We start from the raw sequence: 13,971 nt of genomic DNA, 5'->3' as shown, positions 1-13,971 counted from the left end.
GTCCGGTGCACACCGGACAGTCCGGTGAATTATAGCCGTACGTCGTCGGCGAATTCCCGAGAGCGACCTCTTCGGTCGAGGCAGCCTGGCGCACCGGACACTGTCCGGTGCACCACCGGACAGTCCGGTGCCCCAGACCGAGACAGCCCCTTGGCTGTACACAGCCAAGTCTTCTCTTCTCTTCTTCTTTCTGTTTCTACCACTTAGACAAATATATTAGTACACAAAACCAATGTACTAAGACTTAGAAACATACCTTTGCTCTTGATTTGCACTTTGTTCATCCATTGCATAAATTCACATTTTAAGCACTTGAGTTGGCACTCAATCACCAAAATATTTAGAAATGGCCCAAGGGCACATTTCCCTTTCAATCTCCCCCTTTTTGGTGATTTATGCCAACACAACATAAAGCAACTAGAACAAGTGCAAAAACTCTTCAAATAAAACTCAAATTGATTTTGATTCAATTTTGGCATATATGGATCATCCTTTGCCACCACTTGGTTTGTTTTTGCAAATCAAATTCAAATCTCTATCTCTAAGTCAAACACACATGTTGAAGTATAAAGAGAGTCATTCCAAAAGAGATTGATCAAAGATTTCAAAAACTCCCCCTATTTCCCATAATCAACACTTCTCCCCACAAGAAGCCAACTTTTGACAAGAGACACAATAAAAGAGTTTTGCTAAAAACAAAAGCTCTATTCTACTATTTTCAAAATCTCTCAAGTGGTTGCTGATCCATTTATCGCTTTGGCCTTTATTTTCTCCCCCTTTGGCATCAAGCACCAAAACGGGATCAATCTTGGCCCTTTAACCCCATTGCCTCACCAAAATCGTCAATTAAGAGTACAAAGGCAAGAAGATCATAGAGATGAACTTGGAATAAGTTACCCTCTCATCGGAGTGCAGTGGAAGTCTTGCATGGTCCAAGTTCACCTTTCCCTTTCAATTCACCTTCGAGACTAAATCAAGCAAACTCAAGCAAATGGTTAGTCTCAAAGGGTCAAGTTGTAACACATCTCCCCCTAAACATGTGCATCACTTTGCAACGGACTTGTGAGGTCCAGGGAGTGATTGTACAACTTGAGCACCACAATAAGCAACAAAATGCAGAATGAACCTGATCAAATGCATAAACACATGTATGCTACAATTCAATCCAAGTTCCGCGAATCTAAGACATTTAGCTCACTACGCAGCCTGCAAAAGGTCTTCTCATCTAGAGGCTTGGTAAAGATATCGGCTAGCTGGTTCTCGGTGCTAACATGAAACACTTCGATATCTCCCTTTTGCTGGTGGTCTCTCAAAAAGTGATGCCGGATGTCTATGTGCTTTGTGCGGCTGTGTTCAACAGGATTCTCCGCCATGCGGATAGCACTCTCATTGTCACATAGGAGTGGGACTTTGCTCAGATTGTAGCCAAAGTCCCGGAGGGTTTGCCTCATCCAAAGTAGTTGCGCGCAACACTGACCTGCGGCAACGTACTCGGCCTCAGCGGTGGATAGGGCAACGGAGGTTTGTTTCTTAGACTTCCACGACACCAGGGACCTTCCTAAGAATTGGCACGTCCCTGATGTACTCTTCCTATCGACCTTACATCCAGCATAGTCGGAATCTGAGTATCCAACCAAGTCAAAGGTAGACCCCTTTGGATACCAGAGCCCGAAGCAAGGCGTAGCAACTAAATATCTAAGAATTCGCTTCACCGCCACTAAGTGACATTCCTTAGGATCGGATTGAAATCTAGCACACATGCATACGCTAAGCATAATATCCGGTCTACTAGCACATAAATAAAGCAAAGAACCTATCATTGACCGGTATGCTTTTTGATCAACGGACTTACCTCCTTTGTTGAGGTCTGTGTGTCCGTCGGTTCCCATCGGCGTCTTTGCGGGCTTGGCGTCCTTCATCCCAAACCTCTTTAGCAAGTCTTGCGTGTACTTCGTTTGGGAGATGAAAGTGCCGTCCTTGAGTTGCTTCACTTGGAACCCAAGGAAGTAGTTCAACTCACCCATCATCGACATCTCGAATTTTTGCGTCATCACCCTGCTAAACTCTTCACAGGACTTTTGGTTAGTAGAACCAAATATTATGTCATCGACATAAATTTGGCACACAAACAAATCACCATTACAAGTCTTAGTAAAAAGAGTTGGATCGGCTTTCCCAACCTTGAAATCATTAGCAATTAGAAAGTCTCTAAGACATTCATACCATGCTCTTGGGGCTTGCTTAAGTCCATAGAGCGCCTTAGAGAGCTTACACACGTGGTCGGGGTACCGTTCATCCTCGAAGCCAGGGGTTGCTCCACGTACACCTCCTCCTTGATTGGCCCGTTGAGGAAAGCGCTCTTCACATCCATTTGGTACAACCTGAAAGAATGGTGAGCGGCATATGCTAGCAAGATACGAATGGACTCTAGCCTAGCCACAGGAGCGAAAGTCTCCTCAAAGTCCAAACCTGCGACTTGGGCATAACCTTTTGCCACAAGTCGAGCCTTGTTCCTCGTCACCACCCCGTGCTCGTCCTGTTTGTTGCGGAATACCCACTTGGTTCCCACAACATTTTGCTTCGGACGAGGCACCAGTGTCCAAACTTCATTGCGCTTGAAGTTGTTGAGCTCCTCCTGCATGGCCAACACCCAGTCCGGATCTAGCAAGGCCTCCTCTACCCTGAAAGGCTCAATGGAAGAGACAAAAGAGTAATGTTCACAAAAATTAACTAATCGAGATCGAGTAGTTACTCCCTTGCTAATATCACCCAGAATTTGGTCAACGGGATGATCCCTTTGAATCATCGCTCGAACTTGGGTTGGAGGTGCCGGTTGCGCTTCTTCCTCTATTACTTGATCATCTTGTGCTCGTCCTTGTTCAAGCGCCTCCACTTGAGGTACCTGTACGTCATCTTCGGTTGGGGGATGCACCATAGTTGAGGAAGAAGGTTGTTCATCTTTTTCCTGTGGCCGCACTTCTCCAATCGCCATGGTTCGTATAGAGGCCGCCAGAACATCTTCTTCATCTACATCATCACAAACAACTTGCTCTCTTGGAGAGCCGTTAGTCTCATCAAATACGACGTCGCTAGAGACTTCAACTAAACCCGATGATTTGTTGAAGACTCTATACGCCTTTGTATTTGAGTCATAACCTAACAAAAACCCTTCTACAGCTTTGGGAGCAAACTTAGAATTTCTACCTTTCTTCACTAGAATGTAGCACTTGCTCCCAAATACACGAAAGTAAGATACATTGGGTTTGTTACCGGTTAGTAGCTCATACGAAGTCTTCTTGAGGAGGCGATGAAGATAGACCCTGTTGATGGCGTGGCAAGCCGTGTTCACGGCTTCCGACCAGAAACACTCGGGGGTCTTGAATTCTCCAAGCATTGTCCTCGCCATATCGATTAGTGTCCTGTTCTTCCTCTCTACCACACCATTTTGCTGTGGTGTGTAGGGAGCGGAGAACTCGTGCTTGATCCCTTCCTCCTCAAGAAATTCCTCCACTTGAAGGTTCTTGAATTCGGACCCGTTGTCGCTCCTTATCTTCTTCACCTTGAGCTCAAACTCATTTTGAGCTCTCCTGAGGAAGCGCTTGAGGGTCCCTTGGGTTTCAGACTTATCCTGTAAAAAGAACACCCAAGTGAAGCGGGAAAAGTCATCAACAATAACTAAACCATACTTACTCCCTCCTATGCTCAGATAGGCGACGGGTCCGAAGAGGTCCATATGCAGCAGCTCCAGGGGTCTTGAAGTGGTCATCACGTTCTTGCCGTGATGCGCTCCTCCCACTTGTTTACCTGCTTGACACGCTGCACAAGGTCTATCTTTTTCGAAATGCACGTTAGTCAAACCTATCACGTGTTCTCCCTTTAGAAGCTTGTGAAGGTTCTTCATCCCCACATGTGCTAAGCGGCGATGCCACAGCCAGCCCATGCTAGTCTTAGCTATTAAGCATGCATCTAGACCGGCCTCTTCTTTTGCAAAATCAACTAAATAAAGTTTGTCGTCTAATACACCCTTAAAAACTAGTGAACCATCACTTCTTCTAAAGACAGACACATCTACATTTGTAAATAGACAATTATACCCCATATGACATAATTGACTAACAGATAGTAAATTATATCCAAGACTCTCTACTAAAAATACATTAGAGATAGAATGCTCATTAGAAATTGCAATTTTACCTAACCCTTTTATCTTGCCTTGATTCCCATCACCGAATATAATTGAATCCTGGGAATCCTTATTCTTGACGTAGGAAGTGAACATCTTCTCTCCCGTCATATGGTTTGTGCATCCGCTATCGATAATCCAGCTTGATCCCCCGGATGCATAAACCTGCAAGGCAAATTTAGGCTTGGGACTTAGGTACCCAACTCTTGTTGGGTCCTACAAGGTTAGTGCAAATTTCCTTAGGGACCCAAATGCAAGTTTTATCTCCCTTGCATCTTGCCCCTAACTTCCTAGCAATTACCTTCTTACCCTTTCTACAAATAGCAAAGGGAGCATTGCAAGCATAATAAATGGTAGAAGGTTTGTTCACAACTTTTCTAGGAACATGAGCAAAATTTCTCCTAGGCATATGCACAACATTTCTCCTACACATATCTCTATCATGCTTATAGGAAGAACTATAAGCAAACATGGCATGAGAATCATAAACATGTGAATCAAAATCATTATAAGCATTTCTAGCATGTCTCCTATCATGGTACAAGAAAGCATGGTTCCGTTTAGCACTACTAGCCATAGGGGCCTTCCCTTTCTCCTTGACGAAGATGGGAGCCTTATGGCTTGTTAAGTTCTTGGCCTCTCTCTTGAAGCCAAGACCATCCTTAATTGAGGGGTGTCTACCAACCGTGTAGGCATCCCTTGCAAATTTTATTTTATCAACTTCACTCTTGCTAGTCTTAAGTTGAGCATTAAGACTAGCCACTTCATCATTTAGTTTTGAAATTGAAATTAAGTGTTCACTACAAGCATTAACATCAAAATCCTTACACCTAGTGCAAATTGTAATATTTTCAATACAAGAGTTACTTGCTACTTCTAGTTTAGCAGTTAAAACATTAATTTCACCTTTTAAAGAAGAAATGGTTTCATTACAAGTAGAAAGTTCACAAGAAAGTATTCCATTTCTTTTAACTTCTAGAGCAAGTGAATTTTGTGCGCTAACAAATTTATCATGTTCTTCATATAAAAGGTCTTCTTGTTTCTCTAAGATTCTATCCTTTTCATTTAAGGCATCAATCAACTCATTAATCTTAGCTATCTTAGTTCTATCCAATCCTTTGAATAAACTAGAGTAATCAATTTCATCCTCACTAGATTCATCATCACTAGAAGAATCATAAGTATTAGCATTACGAGTGATTACCTTCTTTTCCCTTGCCATGAGGCAAGTGTGATGCTCGTTGGGAAAGAGAGCCGATTTGTTGAAGGCAGTGGCAGCGAGTCCTTCGTCGTCGGAGTCGGACGAAGAGCAATCCGAATCCCACTCCTTTCCAAGGTGTGCTTCGCCTTTGGCCTTCTTGTAAACCTTCTTGTTCTCTCTCTTCCCATTTTTCCCTTGCTCCTGGTCACTATCATTTTCGGGACAGTTAGCAATAAAATGACCAAGCTTACCGCATTTGAAGCATGATCGCTTTCCCTTGGTCTTGGCCTTGCTTGGCTGTCCCTTTCGACCTTTTAGCGCCGTCTTGAACCTCTTGATGATGAGAGCCATCTCTTCATCATTGAGCCCGGCCGCCTCAACTTGCGCCACCTTGCTAGGTAGCGACTCCTTGCTCCTCGTTGCCTTTAGAGCAATGGGTTGAGGCTCGTGGAGTGGACCGTTCAACGCGTCGTCGACGTATCTTGCCTCCTTGATCATCATCCGCCCGCTCACGAATTTTCCAAGTACTTCCTCGGGCGTCATCATCGTGTACCTGGGATTCTCACGAATATTGTTCACGAGATGAGGATCAAGAACGGTAAAGGACCTGAGCATTAGGCGGACGACGTCGTGATCCGTCCAACGCGTGCTTCCGTAGCTCCTTATTTTGTTGATAAGGGTCTTGAGCCGGTTGTAAGTTTGAGTTGGCTCATCTCCCCTTATCATGGCGAATCGTCCAAGTTCGCCCTCCACCAACTCCATCTTGGTGAGCATGGTGATGTCGTTCCCCTCGTGAGAGATCTTGAGGGTGTCCCATATCTGCTTGGCATTGTCCAAGCCGCTCACCTTATTGTACTCTTCCCTGCACAAAGACGCTAAGAGAACAGTAGTAGCTTGTGCATTTCTATGAATTTGTTCATTTATAAGCATAGGGCTATCCGAGCTATCAAATTTCATTCCATTCTCCACAATCTCCCATATGCTTGGATGGAGAGAGAATAAGTGACTACGCATTTTGTGACTCCAAAATCCGTAGTCCTCCCCATCGAAGTGTGGAGGTTTGCCAAGAGGAATGGAAAGCAAATGCGAATTCGAACTATGTTGAATACGAGAATAATCAAATGAAAAGTTCGAATTGACCGTCTTTTTGTAGTCGTTGTCATCATCCTTTTGGGAAGAAGTAGACTCATCACTATCGTCGTAGTAGATGATCTCCTTGATGCGCCTTGTCTTCTTCTTCTTTCCTTCCTTCCGTCTATGTCCTGAGCCGGAGTCGGTAGGCTTGTCGTCCTTCGGCTCGTTGACGAAGGATTCCTTTTCTTTGTCGTTGATCACGATTCCCTTCCCCTTAGGATCCATCTCTTCGGGCGGTAAGTCCCTTTGTGAAGAGAACGGTTCTGATACCAATTGAGAGCACCTAGAGGGGGGGGGGGTGAATAGGTGATCCTGTAAACTTCAAAACTTAAGCCACAAAAACTTGTTAAGGGTTAGCACAATAATTGCCAAGTGGCTAAAGAGGAGATCTTGCACAAAATGACAATCACAAAGAATTTAACACAGGGGAGACACGGTGATTTATCCCGTGGTTCGGCCAAGTACAAAACTTGCCTACTCCACGTTGTGGCGTCCCAACGGACGAGGGTTGCAATCAACCCCTCTCAAGCGGTCCAAAGACCCACTTGAATACCATGGTGTTTTTGCCTTGCTTATCTTTATCCCACTCGCGAGGAATCTCCACAAATTGGAGTCTCTCGCCCTTACACTTAGGATTCACAAAGAAACACGGAGTAAGGGAGGGAAGCAACACACACAAATCCACAGCGAAATGCGCACACACACGGCCAAGAATCGAGCTCAAAGACTATCTCACAGTTCTCACAAGAACAGAGCTCGAATCACTTAGAATCACAAACAGATGCGCAAAGACTGAGTGTGGATGATCAAGAATGCTCTAAGGTTGCTTGGTGTGCTCCTCCATGCGCCTAGGGGTCCCTTTTATAGCCCCAAGACAGCTAGGAGCCGTTGAGAGCAAATCTGGAAGGCTGATCTTGCCTTCTGTCGTCGGGCGCACCGGACAGTCCGGTGCACACCGGACACTGTCCGGTGCCCGATTCCTTTCCTTAAATGGCGAAGCCGACCGTTGCAGATGCGGGAGCCGTTGGCGCACCGGACATGTCCGGTGCACACCGGACAGTCCGGTGCCCCCTTCCGACCGTTGCCTTGGCCACGTGTCGCGCGCAGAATCCGCGGCCGACCGTTGGCCCTAGCCGACCGTTGGCTCACCGGACAGTCCGGTGCACACCGGACAGTCCGGTGAATTATAGCCGTACGTCGTCGGCGAATTCCCGAGAGCGACCTCTTCGGTCGAGGCAGCCTGGCGCACCGGACACTGTCCGGTGCACCACCGGACAGTCCGGTGCCCCAGACCGAGACAACCCCTTGGCTGTACACAGCCAAGTCTTCTCTTCTCTTCTTCTTTCTGTTTCTACCACTTAGACAAATATATTAGTACACAAAACCAATGTACTAAGACTTAGAAACATACCTTTGCTCTTGATTTGCACTTTGTTCATCCATTGCATAAATTCACATTTTAAGCACTTAAGTTGGCACTCAATCACCAAAATATTTAGAAATGGCCCAAGGGCACATTTCCCTTTCAACCTGGCAACGTGACGCTCTGGTATCACAGTACGTTAGCTAGTGTGCCTAATAATGTAATGGAATTATATCTACAAATCTGTTGTCACGGTTACAGTAGAGGGGGAAAAAGATTAAAGCTTGTTGTTGTTTTTAATTATGTAGAGCCACGCGAATTGGATACGAACACATTTAATACTTTGGTGTACACATTTAATATATATATCCTGGCTCTGAGATATGCCAGCATTAATGTACGTACCTGGCGTTTACACTAACAATTTCCCTCTATATAAACAAGCACAATCTGCACGGCAATTTGCATCTCAGAAGTCAGAACACAACCTGCACTGCACGAGATGAGGACGGTGCACTCCACAGCTGCTGGCATTTGCATCCTTCTTCTCATGGTCATGTCTTGCACCCTCATGACGACACCCACCTGGGCAGCAGGTATACATACATTGTATATATAAACGCATGCATGCATGAAATTGGTTAATTTAAAACCCAGTGTGCAAATAATGCATGTACTTCTGCTAGCTGATCCATTGAGTTTAATTTATATATATACGTATGTCCAGAGGATTGCTACCAGCAGTACCCGACATGCCAGGACGCCGTGTGCGAGGCAAAATGCAGTGAGGAATTCCACTCCAAGCTCTCCGGTTTCAGGTGCACGAGCCGTATGCACATCCCTGTTTGCTGCTGCACCCACACTTGACGCGGCCGGCCGGGGATGCGTCAGATCCAATTAATATAATACAACAACAACCGTGCTCAAGCTGGTCACCGAATAGTATGTAAGAGTAGCAATAATTATATATTCTATAAAGATATATGTAACAGCTGGACTTGCTCTTCCATGAAAGAAAAAGATTTTAAAAAATAACCCTTCTAATCTTGCATGCAAGAAAAAGTTTTTTTTTAAAAAAAATAACCCTTCTAAAGATATATATAACATCTCTATATATCATTATGAAAAAAATACATGCAGTAACCCTTCTAATATATCTTGCATCTAAATTACTCACCTATCATTATAAAAGGCAACTTAAAATAACCACCTAAATTTGTATACAAATTACCCGGCCACATATGATATAATAAAACATAATTAAGCCCATACACTACACGACGGTTCACTTACAGCGACCTACGGTTGGTCGCTAAAACGGCCTTCAGCGACCTACGGTTGGTCGCTAAAAACTTTTAGCGACCCATAAGGATGGTCGCTGTAAGTGCCGTCGCTAAAGGCTTTAGCGACCGACATCTTTTTAGCGACCCACCGACCGTTGCTAATATTGTATATTTAGCGACTAACCGTGGGTTGCTGTACTATAGATTTAGCAACCAACCGTAAGTCGACATACTATACATTTAGCAACCAACAGAAAGTCGCCCTTTTTACAGTTGTTATTATTAATAACATACATTTAATTAAGCACCACAAATCACAGATTTTTATACATTAATCATAAAAACATACACAGTTAATCAGTATACCATAGTCATAGATCCATCACATAAACACAAAAGCACCACAATTATATATTCACAAAAGCATCACAATTATAATATCATTCACAACTAGATCATTTACAGATAGCTAGCTAGATCATTCACAAAAGCTCTAAAGATGATCAGTCACAAAAGCACCACATCGACATCAATCCAGCTTGAAGTTTTTTCTTATCCACAAGAAGTTTGCCTTCTGCTGATATACCAGTAACACATGAGTTGTTGTCATCAAGGTATTCTGCTCTAGATAGTCTTGTGTCTTGATTCAACAGCCTCCTGCGTTTTGATGGCATGTCAACCTCTGTCAAATCATCGGCAATGGATGATGTTGCAACAACTTTGTTTCTACCAGTTACAGATACAAAGCATGATATGAGGTTGCACTAAACTCATCATCGTTAACAGGTGCCAGACTCTGCCTTGACACGAGTGTTGTTGCTTGATATCAATCTTTTCCTTACCAGAGTCTTGTCCTAGAAATATAAAACAATATATCAGTCTTAAAATTGCTACTCATGCACAACAAAAATAAGCATAAAGAATGAAAGGCACAACCACACAAGTAGCACTCTTAGCTAACATTACATGTATGTCAAGAACTCAAGATATGGATACAACAGGAAGAATAGTCTCGTGAACAATTTAAAACAAATTAGGTTTACTTGAAAAACAGCAATGTGTCATAATATCATAAAAATAAACATGTAATGAAATGACCATAAAAGCAGCTTCCATTTCCGAAGTGACAATGGCTCATAAAAAACAGGACATGCAGAAATCATGCTAACATATTCTTTTTCTACCGCATTATGGGATCGGAATCACACTCCACCACAACAAAAGGAAAATATTGTTCACGCTGTCGGTTAGAGTTCGGTAGCTAGCTTATATGTGGCACGGAAGGAAAATATTGTTTTGGATATCAAGAGGATTTTAGCCCCTTCATTCCCCTCCAATATGAATAGCAAGGGGATTTAAGCCACTTCTATCTCTTTCTCCTAAACAAACCCTAAAAGAATCGATAAAGGTTTTACTCCTCCGGTCCTACCACAAAATATGCCTCCACTTTATTTTTGATCTAGGATCGATAAATCACAGATATGTGAGTGTTCTGAATTCGAAAGTTCAGCCCCGTCCACAAATCATCAGCTTAAGTACATAGTGTTACTTGGGTCTTCAGGGTTCAGTTTTTTTTTTTTGATGAAACTGGAAGAGCCAAAGCTCCTATACAGAATTAATTAAAAATAAACGTTCAACAAGTTTACAACAATAAAATCATGAAACAAAGAAAAGGAGAAAAAGGACAGCAATTACAATAGACTTTGGCACCATGACTCAAAAAAGTGGCTCGATCTCTGTTTAGCTCTAAAGGAGAGCTGGCCAAGCTCTTTTTGGAGGGCACTTCGACTTGTCTGCAAGTTTGGTTGCATTGCTTTGAAAACTAAATCATTCATAGTCGTCCTAATTGTCTAGTTTAACAGGATTACGATATTCATGAAGAAGGGCAAGCTTAGCTGTATTTGAAAATCTTCCAGGACTTCGGACAGGCTCCCTTGTTGTCTGACTGTCAGGTTCAGCAGGTTGACCTAAGTGTGTCTTTTTTGCTTGGCTAGTTGCAGATGCTGGATGGCTGACTGTTTAGCCAAAAGAAACTTGCCTCATCCAGCTCGCTGTCTACTATGTGATCAGGAAAAAGAAAACATCAACCATTTGGTCTTTCACGCCGACAAGCCGTGTAGAAGCTCAAACAAACGGGACCAACTTAATAATGGCTTTATGGATGCCTATTTTCACACAATCGAATATGTCTACAGCTAAATAAATAAACTTCACACTAATCAGGTTGCTTTCAAAGAGCAAGATGTCGTATTGCGATTGCGGATACGCAAAGTGCATATCTCTGCTTCTTTGTTCCAGGGAAAGAAAAAAAACAGAGCATGGCTAAAACACAGATGAGCAGAGTAACCAACCTCTGTGACCTTCCATGCAGGCCACAGCGCGACGCAGCTGTCGGAGGAGTACTGGCCTGCAGCGGCGGCGGCGGCCGCCGCTAGCTCCTCGCAGCATCACGCCGGCGCGGATAACGACGAGCTCCCATCCCCGCCGTCGGCTGGTGGAGGCAGCAGCAGCAGCACCAGCGCTGTCGTCCCCGCCGTCGGCTGGCGGGCGGATGCAGAGGCGGGGCGCCTAGGCGGTGTTCCAGGCGCGGTCACGTCGGGTGCACGCCGGCAGGGGCTGCGCGGCCAGGTCGGGTGGGGGCTCGGGGTAGAGAAAGGGGTAGGGAGAAGGAGAAGAGAGAGAAAGGGGGAGGGAGAAGGAGTGGCGGCGGCTTGGGAGAGGGAGCAGGGTAGTGGCAGCTAGGGTTGGGGGCATGGCCGGTTTCATGGGCTTAGGTTAGGTTAGTTTTTTTATTTCTTTTCTAATTCCTTTCTAATTTCAAAATATAATTTTAAATAACCATAAAATTTATAACAATTAACTCAAAGCTATTTATAAATAAAATATTTATTTTTGGAACTAATAATTATATTATTAATTTACTAGGATTTTTATTTAACAAGAAATGTTTATTAAATATCCAAAAAATCAATTATAAGCAATCAAAAATCATTCCAAAGGTAAATAAATAACAAGCACTTTTTTAAATTACTCAAAAATTCATAAAAAACTAGAAAACAATTCACCTCTTGTTTATAAACCTTTGTCTCCCTAAAAAACCATTCACTTGTGATCCATGATTTATCCATACTCTTTATGTAGGATTTGAAACGACTTTCAACTCGAATATAATATCATATAAGCACAAAAAACATAGTTGCATACTATAGTCATGTCCATACATAAACAAACCATGAAATAAACATACAAGCAATATAAAAAAGAAATAAATCACCACACAATTTAGCGATCAATGTTTACTTGTTTTAATTAATTTTTAGTCACTAACATCTACAGGTACGTTCAGGCTATAAGATTTGATAGTTATCCTTGCTCTATAGCGACCCACCGCTAGTCCCCGACGACATCTATAGCGACCAACCATAAGTTGTTAAATTTCTAAACTTTTAGCGACCAACCGACTGTTGCTACAAAAGGATTTAGCGACTGACCGTCGGTCCCTAACCTTTAGCAACCAACAGTTGGTACCTAATAAGGGTCGCTAAAGATCAACCGTCGTGTAGTGATAAACTATCATTTAAAATACCCACGGTTGTTGTTATATCGTCTATATCTATATCTTCTACTTTCTATACCTAAGTAGAAGATCCCTATGTCTAAGGCTAAACTATATCTACATCTACATCTTCTACTTTCTATCCCTAAATATGTAGGAGATCCATGTTTAAGGTTAGACTCGCCACAACGAGGACATAGAGATAAATATTGTGTCTATCTTTTGTCCTGTGTGGTTTGTGCTTCAAGTTACACTTGCTATTACATTTATTTTTCACAATCATATTGTGAAGTATTTTGTATTGCTTATTACACTTCTATATACAAGTTTTATCTTAACTGTTGATATATAAGTTTTGTATTACTTATTTTGCAAGGTAATTAAGCCACCCATTTTTTATATATAAGGCTAGTTTGGTAACTCCGTTTTTCCAATTGAAAACGAAAATCACTTGAAAAAATGGGGTTGACAAAATAGGCCTAAAAGTAAAGAACGCAAGAGTAAGACCTGCAAAAGCAAGGACATACAAACCCTGCTAAAGATTATACAACTACAAGAGAACATAGCAGTTCTCCGCTTCCTATAACAATTTACCAAAAAAAATAGTTCATTTCTCTCTTAATCTCTCCATGATCCCCTTATCACCAAATCAGCCCACAGTGTAAAGGCATCCTCCATGTCCAGCTTTGACCATCCGCACCCCGCAGCTGTTGTGTCTATATTAGTACAACATCTTTGACCAAGCAGCAGACTACATAAAACAGATCTGGACCCGAGCGGAGTTGGCTATACACTGTTGGCATCAGGGCCGGTCCTGGAGGGGGGTAAGTGGAGCGGCCGCACCGGGCCCCCGGTTTTAGAAGGGCCCCAAGTAGTGTACATATATATAGTCTTATATGTTGGGTCCGGTCTGTTAAAGTTACAATAGACCTGTTTTTTAATTGTCTAACTAATTAAAACTGCATCTGTAACTCCAGACATTCAAGAGTATATTTGGGTTTTTATTGAGCTCGACAACATTTAAGGTCAACAATGTCTCAAGATCGACTCAACGGATAGGCTATGTTATGTATTGAGAAAAATTATTAAACGAGGTTGATAGCAACACTATTATCAATGAATTCGCATCAAGAAATGTTAGAAGAAATTTATGAGGTAATATATACAAAGATTTAAAGTTGTTTTGATATATTAGAGACTTTTACCATTCAAAATTTTGTTATGTACTTATAAAAAAATGAATATATATAG

At 42.7% G+C, this 13,971-nt stretch overlaps 1 long non-coding RNA gene across 1 annotated transcript; it reads left to right on the top strand.

Moving 5' to 3' along the window:
• The first annotated feature begins 8,341 nt into the window (after nt 1–8,341).
• On the top strand, nt 8,342–8,913 carry LOC111591294 (uncharacterized). Its single transcript, XR_002750454.2, has 2 exons — nt 8,342–8,477; nt 8,609–8,913. It is a non-coding gene; the product is annotated as an uncharacterized lncRNA (long non-coding RNA).
• The last annotated feature ends 5,058 nt before the right edge of the window (nt 8,914–13,971 follow it).

The sequence above is a fragment of the Zea mays genome, chromosome 4, assembly GCF_902167145.1.
Source record: "Zea mays cultivar B73 chromosome 4, Zm-B73-REFERENCE-NAM-5.0, whole genome shotgun sequence".
NCBI lineage: Eukaryota > Viridiplantae > Streptophyta > Magnoliopsida > Poales > Poaceae > Zea > Zea mays.
The sequence above is the reverse complement of the archived record's forward strand: the minus strand, read 5'-3'. Positions and strand labels throughout refer to the sequence as shown.